This window comes from Lissotriton vulgaris, unplaced genomic scaffold (assembly GCF_964263255.1).
Source record: "Lissotriton vulgaris unplaced genomic scaffold, aLisVul1.2 SCAFFOLD_2894, whole genome shotgun sequence".
Taxonomy (NCBI): Eukaryota; Metazoa; Chordata; class Amphibia; order Caudata; family Salamandridae; genus Lissotriton; species Lissotriton vulgaris.
Window position 1 is genome coordinate 134,905 of NW_028252619.1, and position 21,529 is coordinate 156,433.

The window sequence follows — 21,529 nt, forward strand, 5'->3', positions numbered from 1 at the left end:
CCGGACTCGTACCTCGGGTGCCTGGTAGAGGAGCCCCACCATCTGGACATAGGCATCGCCTAGTTCATACTTTTCGAGGACTCGAAGGAGATAAGGCCACTCCACCGAGTCAAACGCCTTTTCGAGATCAAGTACTATGCACCCTGAACGTGGCCAGGTGGAAGTCGCATATCGTTGGACTCTGAAGAAGCGGCGTATGTTGTAAGACGTGCTGCGGGTGGGCACAAAGCCGTTTTGGTCAGAGTGCACCAGTGTGGGAACTAGGGGTGCAAGCCTCCGAGCTAATGTCGCGGCCAATATTTTGTAATTTGTGTTGAGGAGCGCCAATTGTCTGTACGATCCCAGCTCGCACGCCTCTCTGCCTGGCTTTAGCAGGGAGATCACATTGACCTCGTTCAGGGACGCCGGAAGTTCAGCATCCTCAGATGCCGCCTTGTACACCCTTAACAGTTCGGGTATCAGCACCAAGGAATAGGCCTTGTAGAATTTGGCCGGGAGCACGACCGGGCCCGGCGCCTTGCCATTAGAGAGGGAAAAGATCACCTCTCGCAGCTCCTCACTGGTAAGCTCCGCCCCCAGCTCCGCCTGTTGGGCGTGAGTGGCCACTGGTAGTTGCAGTGTCGCCAGGTAGTCCGCGATCTCCACCTCGGTGGCTTCCAGTCGCGAGCTGTATAAGGACCTGTAGTGTGTCGTGAACGCCTCATGTATCTGCTTCTGGGTGAAGACTTCAGTGCCCTGTGTCGTTCGGACCGACAATACCGACGCAGACTGAGTGTCTTGTCGTATCAGCCACGATAGGAGTCTGCCTGGCTTGTCACCAGTGTTGTGGGTGCGTGCGGAGTGCGCTGCGAAATTAATGTTCTTCAGCCTCTCCATCAAGAAAGCGTGATCTGCCCTGGCCGAGATCAGTCGGGAGTCATCGCCCTCCGCCGCTTCCCGCTCCTTGTCTAGTAGTGACACTTCAGCTTTCAGCAGATCTCTCTCCACTTGTCCCCGTAGGCCTGCCTGCACGCCGAGGCAGCTCCCGCGGGTCACTGCCTTAAAGGCGTCCCACTCAATTTTCGGGGACGAGGCTGATTCGCCATTGTCCTCGAAGTATTGTATTATCCTCCTAGATATCTCCTCTCGGAATGGAGTATCGATGTAAGAGATCCGGTTGCAGGCGCCATGTGGGCACAGGTGGGCGCGGGCGCCTCCACCCATAAACCATAGTGTGTGGGTTATGGTCCGAGTGCGTTCGCCCCAGGTAGTCAGCGTCTGTTACGGAAGGAATCAGGTCGCGGGACATCATATACCTATCCAGTCTGACGTGCAATGAGTGGGCCCCAGAGTAGTAGGAATATACCCGGGCGTTGGGGTTTCTGACTCGCCAGGCATCTTGTAGGTTCCACTGCGCCGCCCAGTCAAGTAGGGCTCTGGAGGCTGTTTGGGCTGGGGCGATAGTCGCCGGGGGAGACGAGCGGTCGAGGGATACATCTAGGACACTGTTATAATCACCACCTAACAATAGTGGCACGACAGGCCAGGGCGCAATCACTGCTGACAATGGCGTCAGGAACCTCCCCTGCTCGACATTGGGCGCGTAGATGGAGGCTATAACTATCTGCTGCCCGTCCAGCCTGCCCTGTATGAAGACGTATCGCCCCTCTGTGTCAATGTTGCTGTGTGTCAGTGCAAAGGGGACCCCTGGCCGTACCCAAATCAGAGCCCCTCGTGCAAACGCTGAGACGGTCGTGGCGAATATTTGCCCCCTCCATTTACGACGAAGTGTGGCTACCTCTTTGGCTACCAGGTGGGTCTCCTGCAGCAGTGCGATCTGTATCTGATGTCTTTTAAGATAGGAGTACACCTGGTATCTGCGTGAGGGTGTGTGCATTCCCCTGACATTCCAGGTACAAAATTTAACCGTAGGCATCCCAGTCTCCATCTCGCCCAATCACCCGCACACCCCCCCCAATCCCCCGCCCGCCCCGGCCACACATGCACAGCAGCAGACATCAATTACCAGTATTCCAACCCGCCGTCCCGCACAGACCCAGGGATGTAAGCTGTAACACTTATGTGCCGACACTAGTCTAAAAAAGAACATTAACAGAACCATAATGCCAAAAGGGCGACAGCAAAACATGTCGCCGCCCAAACGCTCTAATGAGCTCAATCAATCCGTGAGTTCAGTGGGGGGATGACAAAGTACGTTACTTAAGCAATATAGGATAGTTCACTAGGCCAAGAGAGCCGTGGTGACTCCCCTCCACGGGCTGTGGGCCAAAGGGCATCAGAAGTCAATGTCAGTGCCCACTTTCAGGGCCAGAGTGTCTAATGTCACAAAACCAGGATGCTCTGTTCCGGGGGGCCTCCTCTTCCCCCCCCCCCATGGGGCACTCACCTCCGGGGGTCCGTCCACCCCTTCAATACAATTTGTCCGGTGTTGCTCAAGTAGAATAGGTCCGATCCCCCTCCCGGCGGCGAGGGCAGCCCAGGGTGCACTTGGGTAGGAGGGGGGCGGAAGCAGGGCACAGGCCCCGGGGACAGTGCCGACAGTGTCAGCCAAAGTCTTCAGAAGTGTCGGTGGGGATGTCCAAGCGGGTCATCCAGTGAGAGCAAAGCCTGTTACTCGGCGTCAACCGCTGCGGTCCATCTAAGACTAGGGTGAGAAGGGTCGCTATGCTATTAGGTCCGCCGTTTGGGGTGTGACCTCCGGTAGGCCCTCTGTAACCTGCTCATCCGGCAGTCCGTACAAGTATTCGTCGTCCTCGCTCCCGCATGATCTTGGGCTGGCGTTGGAGATCAGGATAGGCGACTGTGATCCACTGAGCTCGGCCGCTATCCGGAGGGCTTCTTGCTGTTCACTTTGTATTTGCTCTGGCGTGGGACCTATGTCCGTGTCCGCTGCGGATGACCTGGTCGGCGAGGGGCGCCGGTGCCTTCGTCTGCGGGTGCCTCGGTTTCTACGCTGCTCTGGTGGTGCGGGCCCATGGCCCGTGTCGATCCCAGAATCCAGCCAGGACGCAGCCGCCTCAGGAGTGTCAAAGAAATGAGTCTTGTCCTGCGCCACCACCCGGAGGCGTGCCGGGAACAGTAACGAGTACTTGAGAGCCAGACGCCTGAGTCGTAGCTTCGCCGCCATGAACGATTGGCGTTGCCGTTGGACTTGCACTGTGTAGTCGGGGAAGAACATCACCTTTGCATTGTCCACTTTTATGTCCGATAGTTTCCGGGTTTCACGCAGAATGGCGTCCCGGTCACGGTAGTTCAGCACCCGCATAAGCATTGGCCTGGGATTGGAGCCCTCTGGGGGTGGACGGGACGGCACTCGGTGTGCCCTTTCCACCACAAAGTGCGGTGACCGTGTGCCCTCTGGTAACAGGTCTCGGAGCCAAGCCTCCATATGTTCCGCCGTCTCCCTCCGCTCCCATCGTTCCGGCAGACCTACTATGCGCACATTGTTCCTCCTGGCCCGCCCTTCCGCATCCTCCGCCCTGTCTTCAAGGAACTCCACCCGGTTGAGGAGGTCGCGTATGTGCTTATCCGTCTGTACCAGCTTGGGCGAGGCCTCCGCCATAGTTTGTTCCAGGGCCGTGGTGCGTTCGGAGAGTTTCTTGTGTTCCGTCCGGAGATGCGTCAGGTCCACCGCCACCTTATCTATCTTGGTCTCCAGCGAAGTACGGGTCATCTGTACGGATTCTTCCAGGCGCTCCATGGCCGCTAGCATGGTGTCCAGTTTGGAGGCAGTCTGGTCAACCTCGTAGTTCTTCACCATTTTGCCCTTGTTCAGTGTCCCACCGGTGCCGGTCTTCGCTCTAGTCCTCCCTGACATGGGACTGGTCAACGCTGCAAAGCAGCCGGGCTTGCAGGCCTCCGCAATCCACACCGCGAGGCCCCGTGCGCGACGGCCACAAGGTCAGGCACTCCGCGCCGTTCGCTCCGGGCGGCGCGCTGCTGGCGAGGGGACCGGTATACGGCCAGGGCCCCCGGGATCTCGCTCAGTGTCACCACTTAGGGAGGGTGAGAAGGCTGTGTCGCAGTCGGCGCGGGAGCTCCTGTGTGTCGCTAGATGCCATTCCGAATGTCCCCACAGTGAGCCATCTCCTGGTAGTGCCACGTGCAGGCCGGCTAGGCCGGACCACGTGGCCTCTCTGGCCGCCCCCGTCCCCCTGGGTCCGGGAGGTGTAGTCTGTCCGGGCGTCACTAGACACCACCCAGGGTTTTGCAGGGCGTCGTGCTACTCGGCGTGGGGTGAATCACGAGGTGTTGTGTGCGGGATCACTCGGGATCCGCTCCCACGCGGTTAGAGTCCAGCATTCCCGGTGTAGTATCATCCACCAGCGGGGCTGCTCAGGTGCGGCTGTTGTCGTCACTGGGTGCAGGCCGGGTCCCCGGAGACAGGCCAGGCTCGACGTCGGCTAGTGAGCACTGCAGGGTAGAGAGGGGGAACAGGGGCCCAGTGTGTGCGCTTGCACCGGTCCTGCTGGCAGTTGCAGGGGCTCAAGGGTAACAGGGTCTGTGGAGGCCCCCAAACGGTGGAACGCGATCCCTTTCCGAGGACCACGAGGCTCAGCGGGGTGTTCCTGGCGCCGTCAGGCAGGCGGGCCGGTGTCACAGTTCGTAATGGCCGGGGGTGTCGCCTCCGCTCACAGATGTAGGGGCTCCTGGACAGTGGGGTCGCTGGGGGCGCCAGGCGCAGTGGCGCGATCCCGCTCCCCACTCACTGCAGATCGGGGGTGGGTGCGCGCGGCACGGCCTACCTCGTAGGGCCGGATCCCCGGCCTCTGGTGATCGGGATTGCCGGCCGGAAGTGGGCCCAGGTCGGGTAGCTGCCGAGGCCGCCGCCGGTCGGAGGGTCCGTGACTCCGATCCGTCCCAAAGTCGCACCGGCGATCTATCAGGCTCCAGGGTGCACTCGGTCCAAATCTGGGACTGCCACTGGTGAAATTAACGGAGAATTGGCCCGTGGTAGGGGAGCTTCACTCGGAGCTCAGCCCGGGCACGTCCGTTCACATCGCGTGCTAAGCCACGCCCCCGTGCGTTTTGCCTTTTGATAACATATTTGAATGCACTTAACAATCCATCTCGCTAACCCAGATTTTGAAATGGGGTTGCCTTTGTGTTGTGGTGAGAATGCCACAAACAACTGTTTAGTCTTTCTAAAATCCTTAGTTCTGTCAATGTAGTATAGCAGAGCTCTCTTGACATCTAGTGTATGTAGTGCCCTTTCAGGTACTGACTGTGGATTTGGAAAGAACACTGGCAGTTCTATTGTCTGATTAATATGAAAGTGGGATACCACCTTTGGCATGAATTTAGGGTTTGTTCTGAGAACTACTCTCTTTGCATGTATCTGGATAAATGGCTCTTGAATAGTTAGGGCTTGCAGCTCGCTAACTCTTCTTAGTGACGTGATAGACACAAGAAAAGCCACCTTCCATGTTAGAAATTGTAATTCACATGAATGTAACGGCTCAAATTGTGGTCCCATCAGTCTGGTTAAAACAATGTTTAGGTTCCAGACTGGTGAAGGTGGGTGTTTTGGGGGAATTATTCGTTTGAGTCCCTCCATGAATGCTTTAATTGCTGGCACTCTGAACAGCAAAAGATGCTGTCTGTTCTGAAGATAAGCTGCTATGGCAGCTAAGTGTATTCTTATAGATGAATAAGCTAAATTGCAACGATGTAGGTGCAAAAGGTAGCAAATGATGTTGCACCACCTTGGCCTAGAGGCTCCCGGGACAAGTTGGACAGACATTTTCAGTATTTGTTAACTTAAAATGCAATTTTTACAATTTAAATTGGCCACCTTGTGTGTGTGTGTGTGTGAAGTCGCAAACCGTGTACTTTGCAGAACTGTTCATTTCATGAAAGCTGTCAGCTTTGTAAATGTGGGCAGTTAGCAAAAGACAATGGCTAAGGAAGGGAGAGGAGGACGTTGAAACGTAATGAGAGCTTCCTCAATAACAAGCAGCAATATCGAGAGGTGGTGGGGGCAGGGTGAAGGGTTAAGGGGTAGGGATAGACGGTACAGGCTGTGCGAGGCGGGCAGAAAGGACGGCCGTGGGAGGTGGGAGGGGGAGAGATGCTGATGTCAGATTAGCTGCGGAGCGGATCTCTTTGAAGTAGCTCACGGCCTCGAGGCCGTAAAAGTTAAAGCAATTAGGGGGGTGGTGGGAGGGAGGCTGATAGGCAGAAGGCTCGGGCAAGCTTGTGCATGAGAGCGCATGCACTCGTGGAAATCCGCTTGGAAATCCGCTTGGGAGACCTTAGTCTAAGTCTTGGTGTGATGGCATTAGACTCGCCTACTCATTCCTGCGGAATGGAGTAGGCTCGACCTAACAAAGGTTATAAATTCAATATTGTGTCAAATACTTAAACAAGCATTTGCAATGGAATAGGTCTTGCATTTATGCGAGTTTGAGCTATTGGCATTGTAAATGACAGTGCCTTTTATTTATGTTTTGATTTTTAAAACATAAATCAAAGACATTGTCATTTAAAATGCCAATAGTTTAAACTATTGCAAATGGGAGACCTACTGCAGTGAAAATGCTTTTTTAATTATGAAAATAGTGAATATTGTTCACTGTTAGTGTAATATAAAATGGAGTACATTAGCTAGAATATGACCCTATCTGGAAGCTAAGGTAAGTAAAAAAAATATTGTTAAATGTAAGTTGTATGCATGCTTGTGGGTGAGAGAGTGCATGTGAATGTTAGTATGTGTAAGCATGTGTGCGAGTTAAAGTACAGGTCTGATGGCGTGTGATATCATTTCCACTACCCCAGGTAAAATTGACGTCCATGTTTCGAAACAGTTCTATTTTAAATTATGTATGTCTTTCCTAATTTCCTTCTCTCTTTTCTGCCTTTATCTTTTTCTTGGTACAAATCGGAATACGTTCACAGCCCCAATAATTAGGGCCTGGGCCCACCACATGTGACCACCTGCACAAATTATGCACTGTCTTTTTGTTGCCCTGTCTCCAAGGTGATGTGTTTTGGGCTGCATTTGTACCCTGTATGAATAATGACCATGTTAATACTAGAAAATTAAATAATAGAAATATAATTGATATATACGTTTATAATAAAACCAATTCTAATGATAATTTCATTAACTATAGTGCGAATAAAATTGTACTAGTGTTTTTACACCATTGAATGTCTGTATGAATTATTATTACAGTATACTATGCAACAATACTATTTTTTTTGTTACGGAATTTTATATAGTGCGAACTTGACCCGATATTATTGATATCAACAAGGAAAATGACAATTCTGTCAGTAATATGATAGAACACTGCTGTAATAAACCAATCTGGAAGTGAACCCTTCTGTCATTACAGTCGCAGGCTACAGAAAAGAGCACTGGGCCATGTGTTCACTGTCATTACACATACACGCCCCACACTGGCATCAGCCTGTCCCTCAGTGACATTAAAACTGAGTGACCCCACACTGACAGCCTACGATTTCAACTGTTGGTAAAATGAAGCCCTTAGACACCTGCTAAAGGCGTGATGCTTCCTCTCATTAAACTGAGCGATGCAGCCCAGAATTCAATTAAAATTAAAGACAAATTGATTTCTACACGGGCGCGAAACTGAAAACGCGGTGGTGTCGTAATTTGACGGTGATCGAGTTAGCGTTAAGCTTTGCTACACATACCTTTCCCTTATCTTGACTATAGTTGTCGGACGCCATTTTGTATGTATCGGCGGCCATTTTAGAGAATGCGTTGCCTCGTGGTCAGCATGCCTTTTTGTCCTTCTTCTGTACCACTGACCACTCGAGTTTGCCCAGCAACAGGCTATTTTTAGTAATGGTCAAGCTCACACATGTGCAGTTTAGATTGACCAGTCATCACTTAGGAATGTTCCGCCAAACTGACCAGCGGTGTTGTAGCTCCTCCCACGAGTTGGCTGTGTTCCAAAAATGACCATATATGTACCTAAAACTCTGTAACTGTGTACCGCCTCTGTTTTATTGCTGTAAAACTGTATAAAAGAAGGACTTGCACCGATGTTCGGTGTGATACTTCTTGCATTACCGAAGGGTGCTGTAGGAATGTACCACCACCCCATGGGGTCTTAATAAACTTGTCTTTTGCATTTTCTAGTTTCGTGCCAACAGTTCTTATGGTGTAGAGGGTATTCTGCGGAGTATGTAGGCCTGGAGAACACGATACCACAAATTGGCGACCACGAAGGGACTCATCGGCGACTCGGATGCCCGAAGGAGAGGTCGTGACGAAGGATTGGAAACTCGCCATGGACGCGTACGCTGCCTCTGAGTGACCCGAGTCTTGGCACCCACGGTGTTTTCTTCCTTTCCTTCCGATCTGACCTTCCAGGTGGCGCCGGTCCCCGACAGAGATCCTGCTCGTTCGAGTTGTCGTACAGTGCCGATTTGCCTGTTTTGATCACAGACCTTGGCAGTTGGAATCTGGATATCTGAGATTTTGGTAAGCTTGTGAGTGGTAAGGTAGTCTGCGGACGCTTACTGTGGTTCTATGAATATGTTTTGAGTTAGCTAACATTTGATTCTATGATTTGAACTATATGTGCAGTGCACTTCACATAGGCAGGCATGTGGAGATATTTCTCTAAGTTTGTTTGTGTTTGAGCGGCACATTTGTGTGAAGTATAGTAAGTGCCATTTTTTGTGCTATCACGTTTCCTTGATACTTTTTGAACATGCCTGTTTTAAGCACACTCCGAGGAATGTGCTGTTTTGGAAATGGTACCACTTATCGATTAAATGAATCTCAGCCGGCTCCCCCAGAGGGGACTCCCAATCGAGAGATGTACATAAAATTCTGCCTTCCCCCTATACTGTACAGTAAATTATGGAATAAATACATCAAATCTGATCCCGAGTTGCAATGGCCACTACATGGGTCGTTTGATTTACGAAAGGTTCAGTTTGTGGAGCAATGTTTGTTTCAGCGCAGATCTAGACAAAATATGTTTGATTGTGTACGAATGTGGGAGAAAGCAGTGCGTGAACGAATGAAGCGTGAAATAGCCTTGGCGGAAAAAGAGCAGCGCAAGGCTGCTCGAGATAAGGCTTTACAGCTGGAGGAGAAGGAGTTGCAGGAAAAGAAAGAGAGGGAGGCACGGGAACGTAATTTGCAAACGAGCGGTCAATTTCCTATTCGGCGTCCGCTTTATCCTGTCCTTACTAATGAAGTTGATGATTTTTCATTACTAGATCGGTGCCCGCCTCCGTACGTTTCGCCTACGGCCCCGGACGAGGATTCGGACGACGATGGTCGAGGTAGTAAGAGTAAGAGGTTAACTGCTAGTGAAGCTGCGGAGTTGCGCAGTTTTGCTCGCAAACTTAATTTGAATAAGATAACGATGTCAGAGCTTAACATTGAAAGAATTAAGTGGTCAGAGCGAGAACAGTTGTGTTTTTTAAGTGCTTTCGGAGATGAAGTCGTAGAACGATTTAGGAAACATTCGATTGATCTAGAGCCTAAGGATATATCAGTTCATCGTGAGAATATGCGTAAAGGTTTATTTGTTATTACAGATGCGGATGGGTTTTTCCAGCGGTTGGTCCACCTACGGGATGAGGCGTCCAGATTGCGTGAAGCACGAAAAGCAGCAGACGTGCCTGCGCCGGGGTCGACGGAACAATCCAAAGAGTGTTCTATCTTTGGAGCAGATAAGAGTTCTAAAGTTCATGTTATGCCTATGCGTGAAGCCGCACCTTTGTATGTCCCCCCCAAAGGGCAAGGTACCAGTGATGATAAATTGTCCGGGGATGCAAAAGGGTATTTCATATATAATTGGGTGTATACGCCTTGGAATAGAGCAGATTTTATGGCATTGAAAAATGCTTTACCTGATCCCCGTAAAAATCCGGCAGCTTTCTATGAAGGAGTGGAGGGGGCTATTTCTTCATGTGTTATGACGTTAGTTGATATTGACCTTTTCTTTGGGTTAATACTACCCCCTGATATGTGGAGAGCGATTCGTAAGTTTGATGACCAAGCAATTTTAGGAGCGGATTGGAAAACTATAGCTCAAGCTGATTTAGATAGGGAGCCTGCATGTAAGCCTTGCCAGTTAATTCTAGACCTCCCAACAGCTATTTTGAATAAATTAAAAATGCTTGTTCCCCCTAAAAAGATTGATTGGACTATGTTAGCCTCTTGCAAACAGAAACAGGATGAGTCAGTATCTGACTTCTTTTCACGTTTCGAAGAAGCGTTTCATGATTACAGTGGGCAATTATTAACGGATGATACGGGTAGGCATTTGTTTGTTGATAAGTATGTGGCTAATCTCCTCCCGGAGATTGCAAAACGATTGAAGACTAGTGAAAGTTCCTGGACCACGGCGACCTCTGCGTCCTTGTTAACTATGGCTCAGTATTATGAGCGGCAGGAATTAGAGGCTAAAGAAAGTACCGATAAGAAGGTGAAGGAGTTAAAGACGAAGGTGATGTTGGCTCAGGTTCGTGCTACGCAACCAAGAGGAAATGATAGAGGCAGGCGAGGAGGGTATGGCACGTTTTATGGTCGTACTGACATTGCTGAGGATCAATGTGCATACTGTAAAGAGTTTGGGCATTGGGCCGAAGATTGTCCGGTGCTTCGTGAGCAACGTAATCAGCGTGGTCGAGGAGGTGGAAGGACACAGAATAGTTATTCGGGGGCAAGAGGTGGAGGAAGTGATCGTGGTAGGTTTGAGGCGAGGGGTCGTGGTCAGGATGATCGTAATACTTTCGATCAACGGAATCAGTACCAGATATCGGAGGGTGAGTACGTGGAGTCTCAGGATTATGTGCACGCATAGGATTGCGTAGGATGGGGTGTGGAATCGGTTGAAGTGCCAGTAGATCAAAGAGGTCCATATGTATCAGCGGTCGTTTTGGGTTCTACTGATCAGTTTTTGGTTGATACAGGAGCTACTCGCAGTGCTCTGTCTAAAAACTTGGTTCCAAGGGCTCCCCTGTCTGGCGAAACGATTACATGTATAGGGTTTGATGGCACACCCTCTCCAAGCCCATTATCACAACCACTTACATTTTGCATTGACAGATTCTTTGGTCTATGTCCATTCTTTTTTTTTTTTTTTAATTTTTGAAAACCTTTATTGTGCACGAAATAAAGAACAAATACGGGCCCACAACCATCCGGCCGGCCACAAACTCGCATATAGCACTAATGCATGCAATACGATGACATAGTAATACAGCAGCACATCGGTCATTAAGCAGAAATCAAACTGGAGGACGCCGCAAGACCATGACACAGGAGTAATGAAGGTTAAGTTTTTTTAAAGTTTTTTGTGCAACTATTGAGTTCAGGTCGTGTTGTTCCGTACTCGTAAAATAATAAAATAAGAGCAAGGACCGTGCAGGTGGGACTTGACATTAGCTACAGTTTCCGGTCAATCCACATCTCGACAAGCAAGTCCCGACCAGGCAGGATGGCCACACAATATCCACGCTACAGGGTAGCAATCTCAACATCCCATTCGTATCTCCGCCGCCACCCCTCACCCAGTATGCCTGAACACGGGCCAAGAAAAAAGAAAATTATAAAAGAGCAAAAATAGGTCCCATAGAAACTAACAAAAAATGAAATATAACCCCCCACCCTACACACATGCAGAGGCTATGGCCTACCCCCCCCCCCTAGCAGAGTGTCTGTCGCCCCATAAACCCGAAATACAGCAAGAGAAGAGAAGAAGAAAGAAAAAGGCGAGAGAAAGCAAGAAAAATGTAGAAAGAAGGAAAAAGAAAATGATAATAAACGAAGAATTTCAACACTTGAATATAGGGAGGAAGAAAAGAACAAGCTGATCTACCACTCCCAAAAAGAAGGAGGCGGGGAGGAGCCCACACAATAACAGATCTCCCGGACTCCCAGCCATTTGCAACCCCTACGCCGTTTAGTGTTCCGGTCCGGATCCCCCCCGGCTAATCAAATACAAGGTCCGCAGCCATCAACCACAACATCTGCCCCTGAACCACCAGCCCGCAAAAAACAGTCGCCCCATAAAGAAGAAACGAAAATGATATAACACAATAATTGCGGCTTGAAATGGAGAAGAGGCCAGCGCGCAAAACAGAGAGTACACTCTGAAATGGGCAATAATCGCATATTATACGTAATCAATGCATCAGCGAGTGTTTCAGTCCGGGGTCACAACCAGGCAGACAGTCAGTGCCAGCGAGGGAAGAATCATCAGCCCTGTCCCGAACGTCGGAATCCCACTAGGCATAGCCACAGCTGCATGCACACTTTAGACCGGACAAAGGAGCAAGATGGCCGCTCTCGAAGAAGCAGGGGAAGAAAGGGGGAGTGTCCCCAGGCACCCACCAGTTCAGCGTCCAAAATAACGGGCTCTCCTTTTGTACCAGGATGGCATGCATTCCAATAGTGTAAAGAAGACGATGTCAGCAGTTGTAGAGGCAAAGTCTCAGTTGTCGGAGTGGAGGGAGACACTGTTACTGTAGCATTGTCTAATGTTAAACACTCAACACTGTAGCCAGGGAACGGGCAGCCCTCCGGATGCCCACGTTGCAACACTGTATCCACCCCGAGAGCAGTGGGGGGCAGCAGGGAATCAGCCAGCCGTAGCTGCTCCATGCCAGAAGTAGCTTTATCGATCGTCCACTCCAGTTCTTGGGCATTCCTGAACCATGCCGACCTAAGATCCGCGAGGGCCATCAGGATGTCGCCAGTAGTCAGGTCCCTTCGCAGTGCTGGCCGATCAGCATTGCTCAGTGGTGCTCCCAGAACAGCCTCGAGCTCTAGGACAGGCAGGGCGGCAGATGTCGAAGACAGGGGAGCCACAACGTTTCCAATTCGATTTGCAGGCGCCATTGCCACCCGTCCAGACCACCCGCGATGGAGTGAGGGGGGGGGGGGCGACCACAGCACCAAACGGAGCAGCAGACTGGGCCACCAAAGGTAGCGTGGCGCACAGATTAGGGGCCGCGCGGAGCAAGAGCCTCCTCGCTCGCTGCGGGTGCAGGCGCTTACGGCGGTGGAGACGGCCAAAGATGGAGTCCGCCCAGGCTGCCCGTCCCTGAACAAAGGAAAGTGCCGTCCGCACAGTCCCAGTCCCTTCAAATAAACGCTCGCTGTTAACCGAAATCGCGTCCAATAATTAAGAATATTCAGCCCAGTCTTGTGATGGATTACGCTCCCAAGGAGATCGGCTCTGCCACATACAGACCCAGCGACCATGTCCAGCGGCGACCGGCGGCGCTCATCGGGACAGATTCCAGGGGCCGCGCCGGAGGTCGGCAAACGCCGTGAGTTCACGAAGAATCCAGCCGGGAGAGACCTCAGGAGAAAGCCAGTAGGTCCGGCACGTCCATGGCTTCGGTGAAGCACGGTACAGTCCAGGATATATAGCAGGATTTTAGTTTAAAGGCAGACAGGCTGCGGAGCCGGGAGCTCACACGTCCGTTCCGTCCGCCATCTTGGCTCCTCCCCCGGTCTATGTCCATTCTTATTGTCGCCACATACCCCAGACAATATTATGTGCATAGATTTGCTTAAATATTTTCGAGCAACAATACGCTGCGCTCCTGAAGGAGTGCGGGTTATTTTGAATGACAATTACCCGGATGTAGGAAGACTATGTACTATGTAGGAAATTGAAGCATTAGCCTCTCTCCCACATACGTTATGGGCTACATCAGACACGGATGTGGGACAGATGCTCATTCCGCCTATTCGAATAACTGTTAAGGAGGGAGTGTCTTTGCCACGTGTGCCCCAGTATAAGATATCTAGAGAAGGTGAAATTGCCCTGACGCACATTGTTCAGGATTTAATTATTGCGGGAGTTGTGGAGGAAGTTCCCTACAATGTTTGTAACAGCCCGATTCTTCCAATTCTGAAGAAAGACACTGATGACAAAGTCTATCGATTTATTATTGATTTGAGAGAAATAAACAAAATTGTAGTGCCCCTGTACCCGGTGGTGTCTGATATCACCACCTTACTTACTTTGGTCCCCCCCACTGCTACCACGTTCTCTGTAATTGACCTTAAAAATGCCTTCTTTTCCATTCCCATCCATCCCGACAGCAGATATCTATTTGGTTTCACGTTAAATAATAAATCGTATAGATTTTGTCGTGTTCCTCAAGGCTATACAGAAAGTCCTAGTATTTATAGCCAGGCTTTAAAGAGACAGCTTGATTCTTTTGATCTGCAATCTGGAGTAGATCTTATCCAGTACGTGGATGATCTTTTACTGGCTGCAGATACATATGCGCAGTGTGAGGAGAGTACTCTTGCTTTGCTCTCCTTTCTTGCTCAGAACAATCACAAAGTTTCTAGGAAAAAGTTACAATATTGTAGACCAAAGGTGACCTACCTTGGTCATCTTTTGTCTAAGGAGGGACGTGCATTAACATCTGATCGAATTCAAGCAATTTTAGATACACCAGTCCCCCGCACTCAGAGAGATGTACGTGCCTTTATAGGTTTAACGTCCCTTTTGTGGACAGTGGATAATGGGGTTTTCACACATTATAAAACCTTTGTTAGCATTATTGTCCAAAACTACACCAATGCCTCTTGAATGGACAGATGAATGTCAGAATGCTTTTGAACAATTGAGACAAGCCCTTTGTTCTGCACCAGTGTTAGGTACGCCAGATTACACAAAGATTTTCACGTTGTATGTGCACGAGAAAGATGGCTGTGCATTGTCGGTGTTAGTGCAGACACACGGGGATAAGCAGAGGCCCTGCGCATACTTTTCGGCAATACTTGATCCTGTGGCACGAGGATTACCTGGGTGTTTCCGAGCAGTTGCAGCAACGGCAGTGGCTATACGGCAGAGTGAGGGAATAGTTTTGTCACACAAATTGTTGGTGTTAGTTCCCCATGCGTTAGATGCTTTGTTAAATCAAACGAAGACCCAGTATCTCACAAGTGCACGTTTAACAGGATATGAGCTCACACTGTTGGCGCCACACATCACACTAAAGAGATGTGCTACCCTGAACCCTGCCACTTTATTGCCGTATCCGGTTGCTGAGGGCCAGGAGGAAGAACACCGTGATTGTGTTTTCCTGACCGAAGAACAAACAAAGGGTCGTGTCGACTTACAGGATACGCCACTTCCAGATGTGGATGGGGAACTGTGGGTTGATGGATCGTGTTTAAGGCTGCCAGATGGCACAATTTCTGCAGCATATGCGATCACGACACTTAAGACAGTGGTAGAAACAGCACGAATACCACAGAAATCGGCCCAAGCAGCGGAGTTAATAGCTTTGACAAGAGCCTGCGAATTGAGTGCTGGCCTATGTGTGAACATCTACACAGACAGCCGGTACGCCTTCGGAGTAGCGCATGACTTTAGCCTACTTTGGAGAGAACGCGGGTTTTTGACGTCGCATGGAGTACGCATCATGCATGGAGAACTAGTGCGTGATCTCTTGAATGCGTAACTTTGTCCAAAGAAAGTGGCGATAATCAAATGCAGTGCACACAAAAAAGTCACTGACAAAGTGGGACAAGGTAACGCTTTTGCAGACAGTACAGCAAGACAAACGTTATGTTACGAAATGACACGCCAATGTACGTGGTGAAATCACAGGCTGAGCGATGGCATGATGCTAGAGAAGAGATACTAGACATTCAGAAATCAGCGTCTGAAGCAGAACTGGCAACCTGGGCAGCAGAGGGAGTGCTGGATGATGAGGGTTGCTGGAGAAGCAAAGATATGGAAAGATGGAAATTGCCTGCAGCTTACTTGCAAGCGATGGTCCAAATGACACATGGATTGCCACATGTTGGAGCTCTTGCAATTACTCGATTGCTAGCACGGGTTTGGGAGCATCCTGAGATTGCCAATACGGCCAAGAGAGTAGTGCAGACCTGTTTGATATGTTTACAGCACAATCCTGCAAAAGGGACTCATACTCCGAAAGGAGGGTTTGTTCCACCTACTGCACCGTTTGAAGTACTGCAAATGGATTACATCCAGCTTGAGCGTTGTAATAACCTTAAGTATGTCTTAGTGGTGGTATGTGCTTTCAGTAAATGGATTGAGGCCTTCCCCACGAAGGATAATACAGCGTTGACAACAGCTAAGGTTTTGCTCAAAGAGTACTTCCCTCGATACGGCGTTTGTAAATTTTTGTGGAGCGACAATGGTCCTCATTTTGTTGGGAAAATTGTGGAATACGTGATGAAGGGATTGGGAATTCAGCAGAAATTTCATGCTGTGTTCCACCCTCAGTCAGCAGGTCTTGTTGAAAGATATAACGCTACTCTGAAATTAAAGCTAGCAAAGATTGTGGCATCTACGTCTTTGAAATGGCCGGACGCTCTGCCTCTGACGTTGCTATCTATCAGATCAGTACCCCATTCCCGAACTGGCCTCACACCTTACGAAGTGGTGTTTGGAAGGCCAATGAATATATGGGGAGTTCCTAAGCCTCGATTGTTACATGATGTGCCTTGTATAATGATGAACGATTATTTGGCACGATTAACAAATGATTTACTTTCTATTCATCAACAGGTTCGAGAAGCGCTCCCCGACAATTCCATTGGAGAAGCTCACAATCTTCGTCCTGGCGACCATGTAATGATCCGCTCTTTCGAGAGAACAAGCAGCCTGGACCGAGGTGGCGCGGTCCTGAGCAGGTATTACTTGCAACTCGTACGGCTGTGCGAGTCACCAACAGGAAGCGGTGGGTGCACTCTACTCACTGCCGCCGTGTCTCTCCGGATTTGGTGAGCCCAACTGTGCTGTCTGATTATCGAGACATCTTGGATGAGGAGAAGAGCCCAGCTGTAACGTCTGCTGAATCGGAGGGAGCCTTCCCGGACCACACTGTTTCTGGAAGAGAGAGATACAATCTACGACCACGATAAGCAGTTTTTTTCTTTGTGCGAGACTGGTTGAGTTACCGCTCCAGGTTTGTGAAACGGAAGCCAGGAATATCAAGGGGGGGGGATCTGTTCTGCCAAGTGTAGCGACACCCGTCTTGAATCTCGGATAAGAAACCAACGGCTACCTCAGAGCTCAGCACTCATATTTTTATTTTTTAGTTGTGTTTTTGAGACATTTTGAACTTTGAACAATGGCATCTTCTGCAGTACGAGACAAGAGAGTTCTTGGCGCAGTGCTATTTGTTCTGACAATTGTTGTAATAGCTGTGATAGCTTGGGTAGTAGAACATGTGGTGCCGGTACGAGAACATTTGTTGCCAACTACCCCGATTCCATCTGAACATTTCCATTTTACTCTGCCCTATCATGAAGAACGGCACCGACAGACTTATTTGAACAATAGTTTTATTCAGATTCTGCATCACACCCATAATATGACTAACACTTCGAACTGCTGGGTATGTGGGTTGTTGCCAGGGCATCAAAAGAAAGGAGGCACACCGCTTATCCCACTCCCGTTTTCCCATAATGGTTCCTGTAATGCCTGGTATGCACTCCTATTCACTTTGCGATGGCCAACGAAAGGGGGGCTGCTCTTTCGACTCAACAAGATATGCTACCATGATCGAGATGGCTATCCGCAAGCTGAAGGAACTAAGTTTGAATGGGAGGAGTACCGCCTCGACAACGTGTCAGCACCACGAGTTTATAATAATCAACGGAGTGTTAATATGTCCAGTTCACATGTAATTACTGTTATTGATACTAAAGCTGATCTCTGTGTTCGTAATAAAGATACAATCCCAGTTGGCAGAAGTGAATGTAACACCACTCTTACCTTCGATACTCCAAATGGCATTTCATTTGTGGCCTCCCGAAATACGTATTTTATATGTGGAAATAAAGGCTATCATCGTCTCCCTATGGGATGGTTAGGAACATGTTATATATCTTTTGTATTACCCCCTGTGTATCATAACAATTACATCCTTTATCACGACTTCATATTGAATAGGGCAAAGAGAGCATTAGTCCTTGAAGACATTGACCAAACGGACACTGCGTTGCAACAATATGTCGATTTTAATTTGGGCCTGTTTTCTTTTGTTGGGGCTGCTCTAAATAGTCGAAAAATAAGACGGTTAACTCGTGTTGTAGAAGCGGTTGCTAATGATACTGCTTTTACTCTAGGAAACTTAACTGAAGAACTTCAAATTACTAGAATTGTAACGCTCCAAAACCGGATGGTATTAGATGTAGTATTAGCTGATCGTGGAGGAGCATGCTGCATTATCGGAAGTAGCTGTTGTGTATATGTGCCAGATAATTCACCTTCTGTGTACGATGCAATATCCAAATTACATAAAATTGCTGCTGAGATACATCCTGATAATGGTACATGGACATTTTCGGGGTGGTTTTGGTCAATACTTAGTACCTGGGGTTGGAAGTTACTGACGATTCTATGTGTAATAATTGGGATATTATTCTTTTTATGCCTCTATCCAGTGTGGCCCTGTATTATGCTCTATGTGCCTTTCTGCTTGTATTCCATCCAAACGAGCTTTTGCTAAACATGAACAAATGATTCATAAAGAAGTAGCACAAATCATGTCTATTGATATTGAAGATGAGTACCCCGATTACGTCCACTATGAGGTAGCTTCAGCTAAACGCTAAAAGGGTCGTCTGTCGTAATTTGACGGTGATCGAGTTAGCGTTAAGCTTTGCTACACATACCTTTCCCTTATCTGGACTATAGTTGTCAGACGCCATTTTGTATGTATCGGCGGCCATTTTAGAGAATGCGTTGCCTCATGGTCAGCATGCCCTTTTGTCCTTCCTCTGTACCACTGACCACTCGAGTTTGCCCAGCAACAGGCTATTTTTAGTAATGGTCAAGCTCACACATGCGCAGTTTAGATTGACCAGTCATCACTTAGGAATGTTCCGCCAAACTGACCAGCGGTGTTGTAGCTCCTCCCACGAGTTGGCTGTGTTCCAAAAATGACCATATATGTACCTAAAACTCTGTAACTGTGTACCGCCTATGTTTTATTGCTGTAAAACTGTATAAAAGAAGGACTTGCACCGATGTTCGGTGTGATACTTCTTGCATTACCGAAGGGTGCTGTAGGAATGTACCACCACCCCATGGGGTCTTAATAAACTTGTCTTTTGCATTTTCTAGTTTCCGTGCCAACAGTTCTTATGGTGTAGAGGGTATTCTGCGGAGTATGTAGGCCTGGAGAACCCGATACCACAGTGGGAGCGCACGAGACGCCGTCGCCGTGAGCATGCACGCAAGCTGAGGGTCGCCGGAGAAGACACGGAGCCAGATGCCGAGACTGACCCACTGCAGAGGGAGAAGGACACGTGGAAAGAGCCCGGTGAGTAGGGGAGGGGAATGTGTGTGTGCGCGTGTCTGTGTGTGCGGAGTGGTGCTTAGTTGTAGGGGGGAGGGAGGGTGTGTGTCTTTGTGCGCTTGTGTGTGTGTGTGTGTGTGTGCGCGGCGCGGGGGTGTCTCTATGTGTGCGTGCATGTGCGCTCGTGTGTGTGTGCGCTCGTGTGTGTCTGCTTACAAGGAGCTAAAAGGGAGACAGGAGATGGTGAACGCGCGCGTGACCTGATCTGATCCGATTCCGCTAGGCTGCGCATGCCCATCTCTTGTCTCCCTCTTAGCTGGTTGGCGTGTTGACGCCTGAGCGTGTTAAATTACCTACTGACAAACATGAATAATCAAGAACATGAGTTTCTGGAAAACTATCAAGCACAAAATGAGAATCAGCCGCCCTTCACACCCAGGAAATCCTACTCTATGGCAGGGTGCTGCCTGCCACTATATTGCAGGTTACTTCCAACATAATCTGATTTATACATACATACTCCAGGGTGCTGCCAGCTATCGGGTCTGCACACAGCAGTCTGGAGCCACTCAGGAAGGAGGTATGCTCTACATTTCATCTTAAGGAAAGGAAATTCACATGGTACGCTCCTGTCAGATGTCTGCGTTCCTCCTCAGCTAATCTGATTTGTGCTCCCTGTGTGACTAGGGTCCGTATGGGTGGTAGATACTTCTCATTCACAGCATCCACACTTTGGAATGCCCTTCCTTTGGATCTGAGACTAATAAATAACCTGTCAAGTTTCAGAAAAGCACTGAAAATGAGGCTGTTTCCTAGAGATTCGCTCCCTACTGTTGTGGGTAGTATTCGCAATAGCTGATTGGTAACTCTAAGCGCCAGGATACCCTTTGGGTGATAGTGCGCTATATAAATGTACCTACATTATATTAAGCCCATAGGTTACATTCACAGCCAGATGGGTCCGGAGAACTTTATCTGCGCTTTACCTGCACCGAGCAGATAGACGTAGCTCATCATAGGCTGTGTTGTGTGCTGGGTGATGCCTGGCATCTTATTATCGTTGGCGGGAAGATGAAGCTCTGATAGGAGCTACTACAAGAAGAGCAGAGAAACAGGACCACAGATCGCCACAGAGCGACAACTGCCCAGAAGCGGAAGAAAGAACTCTGGAACGGTAAACCTCCTACACCCTGGAGATTTTCCTGGATAAGCAAATGATGGTAATGAAATAGAAACTGCAGCATTAATGTCACACACTACAACATATTTCCCTTTAAACCAAAGGTAACAGCCTACAAGAAAAAACTAAACAAAAAGCAACAAAACTAGAAAATGCATTTCCAAATGATGCAAAAGAGAAACAGTTAATACGATTGAAAAATATTAAACTTTGTTGGTACCTTAGTAATGTGCTTACTTCTGGGCTTCACTCCATCTGCAGCAATAACGCTCTGAAAGGAGAAATTACTGCAGTGAGTCTCAGAGTCTTCAGTGTTACTGGTCTCAGTCACGAAGACTGTGGTGTCATAAGATAACTTTCTCTTATTTGGCTTTATAGTTCCACCAGGCACGCCATCGCTTTTAGCAGACATGCTACTGTCAGGAACATCATAACTTCAGGCAGACCAACAATGTGGATCTCACCACTCACATTGGGTGAATATTCAACAAGCACGGTCTCGGCTTGCCAAGCAGAACAAAAGAATCGGGTCTCATAACCATACCCAGAGCCACAGCTAGCTCTGCTGCCACTTGAGCACACCCAAACACCTCAGCACTTAAGCACCAGTCCCAGGGGAGACCATCTGTGAAGTCCTTGTTAACTGGCACCACTCCTGGGTCAGCACAAGCAGCATCATGGACAGCGTCTAACACCGCTACCACAAACATTCATGAACATCCAAATTCTCATCACCCAAACTACCCAAAAATGGCTTTCTAGATAAGCAGCCAACCCTGTAGTGTCTGTCTCTGTGCACTAATTTGATGTCAAAGTTGTAATTTTAAAAACAGCCATAGCAGCCTTACAGGGGCCTTACTGACACCATTAAGGATGGATTCAAACCAAAGGGCTGTGGTCTGTGAACTTCAAAAGATGCATGCCCCCAGATCTCTTCTGGACAATAAGAAATGGTGAAACCATTCAGAGGAATTGGTGACATCATAAATCATGTAAAAGGGCAGTAAGCTCACTCCGTACCCTCAGAAAAACAGAGCGCACTCTATGAATGAGAGGTACTGCCCGAGTTTTAAGTTTGATACAATGCTCAACCCA

General features: G+C 48.9%; 1 long non-coding RNA gene across 1 annotated transcript in view; it reads right to left on the reverse strand.

Moving 5' to 3' along the window:
* LOC147662096 (uncharacterized) overlaps positions 1–20,706 on the reverse strand; it is a 60,380-nt gene extending 39,674 nt beyond the window's left edge. Inside the window, exon 1 of the long non-coding RNA XR_015305981.1 lies at positions 20,655–20,706. This is a non-coding gene — a long non-coding RNA (uncharacterized LOC147662096). The remainder of the gene's footprint in view (positions 1–20,654) is intronic.
* Positions 20,707–21,529: the final 823 nt, after the last annotated feature.